Source organism: Cervus elaphus, chromosome 33 (genome assembly GCF_910594005.1).
Source record: "Cervus elaphus chromosome 33, mCerEla1.1, whole genome shotgun sequence".
Lineage (NCBI taxonomy): Eukaryota > Metazoa > Chordata > Mammalia > Artiodactyla > Cervidae > Cervus > Cervus elaphus.
Window position 1 is genome coordinate 18,986,433 of NC_057847.1, and position 13,455 is coordinate 18,999,887.

Sequence of the window (13,455 nt, forward strand, 5' to 3'; positions counted from 1 at the left end):
AGATTTTATGTATTTTTTTCTTGACTTTATCACATCATTATCTGTGAGTATAAGTCAGTATAAGAAGAGACTTTGCTTTTACAGTGAAAAAGAAGCGCTGGAGCATGTTCCCCTCAGGTGGTAGGACGTAATGGGACTTCCCTGCAATAGAAGGGTGAGTCTGAGGCAGAAGGGGCCCTGCTACATAGTTACACAAGGGAGGGAGGAGCATAAGCCTGGCACAAAGGGAAGTCTGTAATAGGAATGGGCGACTGAAGCTATTCTACCATGATGGCTTATCTTTTCCTTGTGAAGTTGAAAGCAAAGTATTCAACAAAAATGAAAGTGATAGGGTTGCAGATTTAAAAAGAAAAGAGAACTGCAAATATTTTGGAGTAAAACATGATCATCAGCACTCTTTTGAGAAGTCAGTTGAGTCCGAAAATCACACATTTAGGCTCGCATAACTGACAAGTTTGTTTGACATGTTTCTCAAGGCACTGAGCAGTGTGGGTTCTTTCAGAAAAGGTGAAGAATTAGACTGGGCCCAGGCTGGGTTTTCCCATGTACTCAGACTGAAGGATCAGGAGAAGAAGATTGAGGAGATAGGAAGCAAGTATTTGAAATAATGGAGCATAGCATTTAATCCAAATAGGGAAAGAATATAGTAAAAGAGAGAAGGCAGTCTTCAAGAGGCTAACTGTCCCTGAAAGACGGAAGCCAGACATGGTGGAGCTAATAGAATGAGATTGGTGAGCAGAGCGCTGAATGCCTGAATTTAGTATGTCAGCAGAACCCTTCTGAATACTGACAAGGTCTTGGGGGAAGCCACGTGGGTGAGTGGCTGATGTGGAGAAAAGATGAAGGTCTTTGGCCATTAGGCTTGATGGGTGATCCATGGGATAGCTGGCTGCCATTCCTAACATAATGTCTTGTTTGCAAAACCTGAGTTTGATTGGTTCTCAAGCACATTATTTCTATTTCAAGCATATTATTTATAATTAATGCCTCATATGCCACTTATCAAATTGATATAAATCCCAAATATACATAGTAATATTTAAATGTGAGAGGGTTATTTTTACAATTCAACTCCAGTTTTTAAAATCCAGTCATTTAAATCCTTTACTTAAACATATTAACATATTAACTTTTAAAAAGGGAAAACAGGTGGGTTTCTTAAACCAGGCTGCCCAGAAAAGTTCCTCATTTGGTTTTCAAATTATAAAGCACAGAAGGAAGGTTTGGTTTGAAGTTTAATTTACCAGAGCTATACAGGATTAGTTTTTCTACATGCAATCCAGTATTTGACAGTTGTTAAATATTTGCTTTAACCATGAATTTATTTTGAGTACAACACAATTGCACCTACTATCTCTGCACGACTCTGTTAGGAACTGCCATACACTCATAATATTTAACTAGAACAATGAATGATTTAAAAATAGAAAATGCACAAATTACTGTATTCCCTTGGAAGCACATAAACTCTGACAGAAAGTGGAATAAAGTTATTGTATAAAGAGCTTCAACATAAATTTTTTTAAAGCCTTTTATTTTTATTAGCTTTAAATATATTTAGCTCTTCAGTGGAGTCTCCTTGGAATACACACTCAAAATCCAGTACTATGTATCAAGCCTGTGGTAATGGGCCTTAACTCTTTTCCTATTGAAATCATAGCAAGCTTCTCAGGTGGCCACTAGTGTAAAGAACCTGCCTACCAATGCAGGAGATGTGGGTTCAATCCCTGGGTTGGGAAGATCCCCTGGAGGAGGAAATGGCAACCAACTCCTGTATTCTTGCCTAGAAAATCCAATGGACAGCAGAGCCTTGTGGGCCACAGTCCATGGGGTTACAAAGAGTCAAACACAGCTGAAGTAACTGAGCACATAATAATTATACAATAATGATAATACAAATTCACATCTTTTAAATTTACAGACACACACATATTCATATATATGGCATTGTGTGTATGTCATCCATATACATATATGTGTATCTATCTTTCAGTTTAGTTCTAGATCTAGATATATGAATATATCTATATCTAGATACGACCTTCCCAGGTGGCGCAGTGGTAAAGAATCCACCTGCCAAGCAGGAGACATGGGTTGGATTCTGGGGTAGGGAAGATTTCCCTGGATTCTTGCCTGGGAAATCTCATGGTCAGAGGAGCCATCCTGATCTCAGTATAAGAAGGTGACACTGTTACACTGAATGAAAAGTTGTGATGGATCATTTTAAACTGGAAGCAGCCTATTACTCAGTCTTTTATGTGACCAAAGAGTAACTTTGGATGATGGAGTAAGGAGATAGTGGGTCTTTGGCTGAAAATAAAGATACAGTGTATCTTGGTGCCAAGAAAACAGATATGTTCAATTGAATGAACGTGAACTTGGTCTCATTAACTTCATGATATAAATCATTGTGACAACCATTCAGTCACTCATGAAACATTTATTGAAGGTTCACTCTGTGTTAATCCCTGAAGATAAAGTGAATAAGATATGGGATTTGCCTAATATGGATTGGGTTTGTAACTGATCTGGTTTACTTAATGTTTTATATTTTATCTGTGGAAATGATATATATTCATCCTGGAAATGTTTTTTACAAACCAATATATGCCAATTTAAAAAAAAAAATTTCACAGTTTTTAGTTGTAAATCACACTGAATCGCATACATCACTCCTATTTACTTCGTGAAAACAATGTCTTTCTATATTGTCCTTTTTATGACCCAAGGCATATTTTATTCATTAATTATATTTTTTCAAAGTTATACAGATTATTACTGTACTTCATAACATTTCTTTTGATGCTAGGAAAAAAGAATATTTGTAATCACCAACAAATACTAAAATATAAATGTAAAAACTCTCCACGTCTATGTTTATGAGCTGAATTTTAGAAGAATTAGAAGAAAAATATGGATATTCCAACTATGGGATTTTGCCTTGATTCATACATTTTTTCCACTCAACCGTTACAGTCTGTAGATGCTACAGATGCAGTGTTTGCACCCAAACTCTGAGTATTAAGCACTGAAACTATTCATGCATGATTACTGCTTTGTCACCTTTCATAACCTGTAACAATTATCTACTCATCAATAATCTTCTGCAATGACAGATTTTCTGACCATATCTAGGTGAATTGGAGGAGCCAGAATATAATATTCATATATTAATGTCAACGATTAAAGCACTAGTTTAAATTATAGTTTCTTCTTTGTTTTTTGGCTTGTACCACCACACGGCATGAGGGACCTTAGTTTCCTGACTAGGGATGGAAGCTGCACTCCCTGAACTGAAAGTGTGGGGTCTTAACCACTGGACTGCCAGGGACGTTTGATTATAGTTTGTTTGTTTAGGGAATATTTGAATATGTCAGAACTGCCAATAATCTTATTTATTATGCAAATTAGTTACATTTTTACTTTTTAATTCTAATCACATTGATTTTAAATACCAAAGATTTTGTTATTCATTTACATATCTATTACAAACATTTTACAACATCCTCAGAAATTAAGTAATGTCTGTACTACTTCAATGCTAGTCACTGGGTATAGAGTGGTAAGTAAGATAGAGTTCAGACACTCACGGAGTTTCTAGTCTGAGGCTGTATTATTTGGTGTTTGGTGCTTGTTAGAAGTATAGATGTCTGGACCTTAGTTCAGAAGGTATGGGATATGGACTAGGAAATTGCACTTAAAAAAACCATCCCAGGGGATTCTGAAGCACATTCTCAAGTCTCATTTTGATGAATAGTCTTTTTGAGCCAATCTTTTCAAATGTTTACCAGATCATCATTCTTCTACTTAAAACCAGCCAACAGCTGCCTGTTGAGTTTAAAAACCTTCCTAACTTCTTAGCACAGCCCCTGCCTTCCTCATTTAACCTCTTTTGGCCAAGATTTTCCTAATTGGTGAAGCTGATTTACTGGCTTGCTCTGCCCCTGAAAGTAAGCAACTTCATACTGCGCTTGGGGCCTGTAAGCCTTGCTATTCCCTCTGCTTGGAATCCACATCCTCCGTATTTTCAGACCTTGCCTCAAACACCACCTTGGTGTGTACTTTCCTGGCCCACTCTTACCCATTTCTCTAACCAAATGCTGCCCACAATTGCCTACTAAGACAAATCTAGGCAATGTGTGAAATAATGGATTTATAGGACTCACTCCAGATGTCATCAATCTTCAAGCCCAGGAATCTGCATTTTTGACAAGGCACCTTGGTGAGTCTTATCAGGCAAGTCTGGAAAACTGCACTATCAAATGTTGTAATTCTTTTCACAGACACTGTCGCCATCAGATGACACCACTCTAATGGCAGAAAGTGAAGAGGAAATGAAGAGTCTCTTGACCAAGATGAAAGAGGAGAGTGAAAGAGCTAGCTCAAAACTTAACATTCAAAAAACTAAGATTATGGCATCCATCCCATCACTTCATGGCAAGTAGAAGGGGAAAAAGTGGAAATGGCGACAGACTATTTTTTTGGGCTCCAAAATCACTGAGGACATTGACTGCAGCTGTGAAATTAAAAGATGCTTGCTCTTTGGAAGAAAAGCTATGACCAACCTAGACAGCATATTCAAACACAGAGACATCACTTTGCAGCAAAAGTCCATACAGTCAAAGCTACGGTTTTTCCAGTAGTCATGTATGGATGTGAGAGTTTGACCATAAAGAAGATTGAGCAACGAAGACCTGCTGCTTTTGAACAGTGGTGCTGGGGAAGATTCTTGAGAGTCCCTTGGACTGCAAGGAGATTAAACCAGTCAATCCTAAAGGAAATCAAACAAGTCCATCCTAAAGGAAATCAACCCTGAATATTCATTGCAAGGACTGATCTGAAGCTGAAACTTCAATACTTTGGCCACCTGATGTGAAGAACCGATTCATTGGAAAAGACCCTGATGCCGGGAAAGACTGAAGGTAGGAGGAGAAGGGGATGAGAGAGGACAAGACAGTTGGATGGCATCACTGATTCAATGGACATGAGTTTAAGCAAACTCCAGGATATTATGGAGGACAGTGAAGCCTGGCATACTGCTGTCCATGGGGTCACAAAGAGTTGGACATGACTGAGTGACCGAACAACAAATGACTGTCAGAAAGAAGCTTTGTCTGGGTGAAAGTAGGAACTTTAGGTTATTCCATTCTCTGTTCTCAGGACTTAAACATGGTCTGGCACTTTGTGGAAATGGCTCATTAACTGTTTCTTGACTGAATGGGATGTAATTTAATTTTTAAAGGTTGATGTCAAGTGATTTCAATCTTCCTTGAAGATTGAAGTATCTGAGTTTGATACCAAAATAAAAATCTGAAATTTTTATTGTTCTTCCAATGGCTATGTTGTTTCTATAGTGACCTCTAATGAAACACAGTTTTAGATTTGATGGCTGTTCAAAATGAAGTGACATCTAACTGAAGTATCAGAATACCTAAGTAGTTATATTTTTAAGCTGAATTATAGAAGTTAAAAAATGAGAACTACATGATAGCTAGATTATAGTTAATTGCAAAGGAAAAAGAAATCTCTACTCACAGAAACTGGTTTAGAAGATTTTTATAACAGGATGTTTTTGTCTACGATAGCCAAGTAACCCCTTTAAAAACTTTCATCTGGTTATTTATGACTCATAGTCATAAGGCCCCAAAGACCAGCTCCTCTAAATCAAAGAAGATTATCAGTGGAACAAACAAGTTTTTCTCAGTGTGAGCTTGCACTGCATATATGCCCTTAATTGATGTAACAACATGAACACACCTGCAAGAGGGAGACGGGGAACAGGCAACCATTGTTGATAGTTGGTATACCCTAAGTACAATGCAAAACACATGTGGCTTTGCATGCTAGCTTAGTCAAATATTCAGTATCCTTAACTAACATTTAGAAGAATCTCTCAGCTCCCAAAGGGACCATAACTTCTGAATTCCCTTGGGTTAATCATATCAAAGACACTCAATAATTATGTTAGTTAATGAAAGTTTTCACTGATTAAACAAAGTACTTTCTCTGAGTTAAATAAAAAACATTTCCCTACTATCTTTACTCCCTACCTCAATACTAATAAGCACACAACGACACTTGATAAAGCTTTCATATTTCCTATAGAACCTGATTAAGGCAAAATAAGTAGACAAACACAAGCAAAACAAAACTAAATGCACACAGAATTCAAATAGCTCAGTTATATTATTAAAATTCATGATTTTCAGCAATGGATTTGTTTTCTCTCTGCTTTTTTCTCAGAAAAGATGCTGATGTTAGTTTGAAAGATATGATTTACTCATCAAAATTGTGTACCAATAAAATATCTCTTTTAAGTTGAATCTTAAAGCTCTCCTAGACACTTTGGATCTAGCTTCTTTTCAGAAATCTCTGCAGAGATTCAAGTCTTGCTCATTAAATGTGAAAGAGGAAATGGTAACATACATTAATAAATAGGCACATAAAATATCAGTATATGATTTCAGGAGAGTATATGAAAAATAATCTTGACCCTACACAGATTTAGTGGCACCTACGCATTTAGGGAGTAACATGGTAAATGACTAAGAGGTTTGAGAACACAGATTTTGGAGTCAGAAAGTTTTCTGCTTTATCACAACTGATTTTCTGCTGTCATCTTGGGAAGAAGCTTAATTTTCTTAAGCCTCAGTTTCCTAATTTGTAAAATTGGGATATTACTTAATTGAAGATTTTCTGAAAATTGAATTAGATATTGCTTATTAAACTTCTCAGGAGGGGCCTGGTATACAAAAAAGTTTCAAGAAATTGGTGCTATAATTTAAATTAGTTTAAAATTCTACAAATTCTCTGTCTTCATTTTGGGAAAGCAGTTTACACATCACATTACATAAACTGACTATAAATATACATAGATACCAGCTTTATATGTGACAATTTAACTATATATATCTGTGTATGAAGTTCATATGGAAATAAATGTGTATACAGCTCTAGACAGTTCTGTATATATATATATATATATATATATATATATTTGATAACAAGTTCATTAAAACTGAAATTTATTTTAGGGCTAAGACTTAACATTTTCCCTCTAAAATGTCAAACAACTTTGGATGATTTTCTACAATTATTTATAATGTGATAAAATGTTTTTTACCAATATTATTATGCCTCAATTTGCATGCTACATATATTATTTTGTATATATAAAAATACATTTAAAAATAAGACTATAATAGACTAATAAAATAAGACTTAACCTGTATAAATAGGTTGAAACTTAGAGTATGGTAAGACAGTAGTTATATTGATAACAGAACATGATTTATCATGAGGTGCTCTATTTCAAAAAGCAACACCAAACAAAAAAGAATTTTGGAGAAAGTGATGAAGAGTTGTTAGAGTTTTAATCAGCTATTTCTTTTATCAGGCTTTGCTTCTGAGGTTTCTACTTGTTCGTGATTATAGTTAAAACTATGTCTGCTTAGTGGATATTCATATCACTATTCATACAAACTGCATATCACTGGTGGAAGGGAATGGAAGTTATATTTTCCTAGTCTTTACCTATTTCAGTCAATCAATCAACACTTATTAAATATTCACTCACAAATATACAAACTATACGCCAAGTTGCTGAAGCTCCAATACTTTGGCCACCTGATGCAAAGAGTCTGGAAAAGACCCTGATGCTGGGAAAGATTGAAGGCAGGAAGAGGAGGGGACAACAGAGGATGAGATGGCTGGATGGATGGCATCACTGACTCCATGGACATAAGTCTGGGCAAGCTCAGGGAGATGTGAGGGACATCACATCTGGCTGCTGCAGTCTATGAGGTTGCAAAGAGTCGGACATGACAGCGGCTGAACAACAACAGCATGCCGAGTACTGCTCTAGCCAACCATAAAGAGATAGAAAAAGTCCTTACTCTTTTTTAAAATTTATACTCTAGTCAAAGGAGATGCACACTACAGAAGCAAGGAAATGAGCAGATCAGGTGAAAATCCCATAGTGATGTAACCATTTTTACTGAATGAATGAGTGAATTCTGTTGCTCTGTTCACAACGTGGGTGATCTGTATTTCTCAAGGTGGCCACTTAAATGTTCTCTCTCAGTTACTAAGAGTCTAGAAGCCCATTCCTCTTAGGATCACTTTCCCCCTACACATAGCCCTTTCTGGTAGGACTTAAATGGGCTCTTGGCTGGGACTTTCTCTGTGCCCATCAAGAGCTAGCACCCATGTGTCCTTTGTCATGGCAAATTCTGGGAGTCTAGACTCTTCTCGGGCTTCCTGGTAGCTCAGCTGGTAAAGAATCCATCTGCAAGGAAGGAGACCGCGGTTGAATTACTGGGTTGGGAAGATCCCCTGAAGAAGGGATAGGCTGCCCACTCCAATATTCTTGGGCTTCCCTGATGACTCAGATGGTAAAGAATCTGCCTGCAATGAGGGAGACCTGGGTTTGATCCCTGGGTTGGGAAGATCCCCTGGAGGGTTCATGGCAACCCACTCCAGTATTCTTTCCTGGAGAATCCTCGCGGACAGAGGAGCCTGGCGGGCTGCAGTCCACGGGCTGACGAAGGGTCAGACGTGACTCAGAAACTAAGCATAGCACAGACTATTCTCAACTCAGCATTTTCTTCCTGCTTGTCTTAGAGCAGCCAGTCTTCTACCTTCAGACTTTTCTGGTGTGAGTCTGCATCCCACAAGTTAAGGGGGCAAAGGTCAAGATCACTGCGTGGTCTTATTAAAGTCTGAAGCAGGCGAAGAGGCGGATAACCTCTCCCCCTTTCCTCTTTACCGTATAGATTTTGGGGAAGCAGTTTGAGACACACCAGCAATTCTCTCTGAAAAAAATACATTCTAATCTCCAGTACTTCTTTTGACTCCTCCAAACAGTTTTACAGACTGCAAGTTGGTAATTAACCAAAAGTTGTAAAACCAAGCTGTCCACCCCCTTGAAAAGTCCTGTGTAGGTAGCCTGGCACCTCACTTCAGAATACTGGAGTCTTTTTCACCTCTCCTTTTTGAACTCATCTAAAACTTAGGTAAAGAGTCCCAGGTTAAGGTCTAATAACTGTAAATAGTGCTCTGCAGAAGATTAAAGCAAAGTTATGTGATAGAACTGGTGGATAGTTTCTTCAGAGTGGATGGTTCAGGAAGGTTTTGGACAAAAAAGGATGAATCATGAAAAGATCAGAGAAAAGGTAGCATTTTGAACAGAGAGAAGAGCTGGTGACAAAGATTCTAAGGCAGGAAAAAATGACTTGAGAATGGTCACAGAAGAGAAAGCAGGAGAGTGTGGGTGGAGCGTGTGGATGAGGGGGAGAGATGAAGTCAGAGAAATGGTCAAGGGTCAGGACTTCTGAGATTTATAATACAGAAAAAGAAGAATTTTTAGTTGATGGATTGGGAGGAAGAGAAAAAGAGGAATCTAAGCTAACTCCTCAATATCACCAACTGAATCCACACTAATTTTTATAAAAACAAAGGAAAAATAGAAAAGCCAGGGTTGACAACACATGGTGACTGGATTATCAGGTTCCAATGTTGACTTCTGAAGAGTAAACATTTTATTCAGTTCTTCAAAGAATTTAAATTCATGCCATTTCCGGGGCTCCTTCCTTTGCCACCATAAGAGCTGTTCTGGTTGAGAGTTTTGCCTTATTATGTGCTTAAATTTCAGCCTTCATCAAGAAGATAAGGGGTTACAGAGTCCTCTGTGCTTTAAAATGACTGGAAATTGTGTAATCATCATCAAAGGACTCCAAGAGAGAAATAAGGAAATTCATTCTAGACTCCGAAGACTTGGGAGCTCAGACAAGGGCTGTGAACATTCTCAGAGGATCTATGCTTTCTCCAAAGCTGAACCTTGGGACAGAAAATATCAGTAAGAGGATTACAAATATATATTCGCAAATATACAATCACAATAAATGTGATCTGGAGGCAAGGTTATGGAGGAAAGCTATGGAGATAAAGGAACTGAGTTAAATTTACAGTAAGAAATGAAATTGTGATGAGTAAAGAGGAAGTTTTAAGATTTCATGACTTCAAGACAGGCTCTTTGTTTTCTCCTAGTTTGTCAGTAAGCAGCCAAATGAGGAACTTGGGAAGTTCACGGGACCTGAAGAAGAGATGGAAAGCAAAAACACTAGATCTTAAAACACTGTTGTGGGGCATGGTTTTTAAGAGCATGGACTGTAGACCTAAACTGCCTGGGTTAAGGCTGATTTCTAAGAAGCTATATGACCAGCAAGTCATTCACTCCTTTGTGCCTCAGTTTCTTAATCTATGAATGAGAATGATGATGCTCCAGATTTCCTAGAATTGTAAATGTGTAGATGGAGTATTTGGAATATGGCCTGCAATGTATGAGCAGGATTAAACATAGGTAATTAGGGACTCCTGGGATAATACTGAGACAGTTTCCCCAGGAAAACTTGCAAAAATGAGACTGGTGGACAGAATACAGTTCTGTTTTATTTGACAGATGTTATCAGTATAGGCAACCTGTATAGATGATTTATATAGAACCAGCATTTCTGAGATGAATTCCATCAGAAAGGAGGCTCACACATGGTAGTGGATGATAAAAGCCTCAAATAGGATTATGTTAGCCTAGGGACACAGGGACAGACAGAAAGAGACAGATCTGCAAAGTGAGGAGGCCTTGGATACACCAGTGAAAGCCCAGCTGGAGAGGAGCCACGGGTTGAAACAAAGAAGAGTCAAATGGACAGGTTCAGGGTAAGGAGAAGAGAAAGACGAAATCATTCGTCTTTCATGTAGATGAGAAGGCAGTGACTACATTAAATAAATAAATAAGTAGGTAGATAGCTAGATAAAAAATCTAATTCTTTTAAGAGCTGCTGCTAAGTGAAATGAATCCTTTTTGGCTACAGATGCAAATATGGGAGAAAAAGAGAAATGATGTGTTGAAACTAACAGATTGCTCACTTCAAAAAGATGAAAGGTGTTATAGCGTCACCCACTGAGAGAGAAGCCAGACCCTGGGGAAGTCACTTCTATCAGTTCTCGAAAACACTCACTGAGATTTGAAGGGTTAATGTGGAAAAGGGTGTTATTAGTGACAGGAGGCTTTGGGACTCTTCCTAGCACCCAAGGCACAGACCAAACATGCTGCTCCAAGCAGAAGGCTATGGTAGTAAAATGGAAAGAAATGACTAGGTTGTGTCTGCCACATCTTTGTGTGCTCAGTTTAAATGGATTCAAGTGAAAAATCCTGGCTGATCAGCTTTCACAGCTGCTTTGCTATATGGGGAGCAGCTGCTGCTGGTGCTAAGTGAGATACTCACATGGGATGCCAACAGGCAGAGTGTCATTCAGGGCAGGGGACAGACATGAGACTCGAGGGCAGGGAGTGGTAAGTGCAGTGGGAAATGGCATTTCACGTTTCTGAATTGATACCTCTCTGATTTAATTATTAGTTTTTAAATTGAGGTATAAGTGACATATATTAGTTTCAGGGGTACAACATGATGATGTGATATTTGTAGATACTGAAATAAGTCTAGTTAACATTGTTGCTACATATAGCTACAGAAATTTTCTTTCTTGTAATGAGAACTTTTAAGATTTGTTCTTTAACAATTTCAAATATGCAATACAGTATTCTTAACTAGTCACCGGGCTATACATTAAATCACCATGACATTTATTTCATACCTGGAATTTTTTACCTTTTGACTCTCTTTACCCATTCTGATCACCCTTTTTCCATCCTCTCCCTCTGGATACCACCTATCTGTTCTCACCTATCAAAGAGCTTGGTTTTATTTGTTTGATTTAAGATTCCACAAATAAGAGTTATCATACAATATCTGTCTTCCTCTATATGGCTTATTCCACATAGCATAATACCCTCAAGTTTGAATGGATACCTTTTTTAGAAGCCAAGACTAGGGAAGCAGAGACGATGGAACTTTTCTGACAGCACTTTGCCAACAAGTAACAAGACACATCACGCTTGCCTGACTTTCTGCTTGCTTCCACTGGGGCATGGGTTTTCAGGATTATTTAAGTTCTAGTATATAGTCAGGTACAGGTAAAGCAATGTCATGAATACAACTACATTAAGCAAAATAGGACTTACAATTCAACCAAGGACAAGCGAGAACTATAGGAAGGAGCCAAAGAAAGGTTGGCCAATGTTGAAATCATCACCATAAGGCTCTCAGTTGTTATCCAGATGACTCATAATTTCAAGATATCTGGATTTCCCTCCCGGGCTCTTGAAGCCAGAACTAGGTTTAAGAGTGGAGACAAACTTAAAAGATAAAGGGGAACAGGGTAATAGTGGACATGGAATGAGCTCCTATGTGTCTAGGGAGGCTGAATGTTCAATAAGAACAGGAAAAGAGATAAGGAAAGATCAAAACATCATATCTGAGCTGCAAGTGAAGAGAAAAACCCAGCATCAGAAGTGATGGATGTGTCATTGGGAGGAAGGTCAAAGGCAGCAGAATGGGAGGGCTGGTGATGGATGGCCTGATGAATGAGGGAGCCTGGAGATGTCTCCAGGGTCAAGGGAAGGGGAGAGAGCATTCTGGAACAGCTATAGCTAAACCCACGACAGAAGGAAGTTCATAAAGGATATACCATGGTTTGGGATTTGTCTTCAGCAAAGTCAGACCAGAAAGTCAGCCAGGAAAGAACCTTTGAGGATTCCTAAGACAGCAAGATCAGGAGGCAAAGATAAGGTGAAAAATCAAGAAGGCATCTTATTCTTTTAAAAATTGTATCCTTGGATTTAAATTTGTGCTTCCTGAACTACAAAGAATTTTAAGAGTTAGCAAAACCTTCAAAACTTTAGTGGGTATCGTCTAGATTTTCTCTACCTCTCCACAAACAATTATATAAGGGGTAATTTAAAATATACATTTAGAACAGATTTGGATATTTATATATTATAGGAAACCATGTGGTCAGCAGGAAACAGATTTTCTCTTTACTAGAGCACCGTTAGCTTTATAAGACATTCCAATTTCTTTTTTAAAAAGCTCCAGAGGAAATATAGGCTACTGTGCAAAATGAGTCAAGATGAAATGAGTCTGAAAAGTAGGAGTACAGGGGTGGACATACAGTACCCCCTGGAGTACTGTAACCCAGGACTTGTCCAGGTCTCAAATTTTGTTTCACATAGGACCTGGGCAGCCTGGGTCCAGATCTACCTATCAGGGGAAGGAAAGAAAAGTGAAATGGGATATAGGAAAGTTAAAATCAACAAACTGATTAAAAAAACCTCCTGTTTTGCTTAGACTGATGCAATGTCCAAGACTCGGTCTCCTAAGCATTAAGAACAGTTTCCGAGCAATGCCATTCCTTAGGCATAATACAAAATCCAACATTGAATCCAGTCACTACTCTCTGATTTTTTGATCTAGTAATACATAATTAATCCCAGAGTCCCCAAATCAAAATATGCAACATGATTTATGAATATTAAATTTTAAGACATTTGGCAAA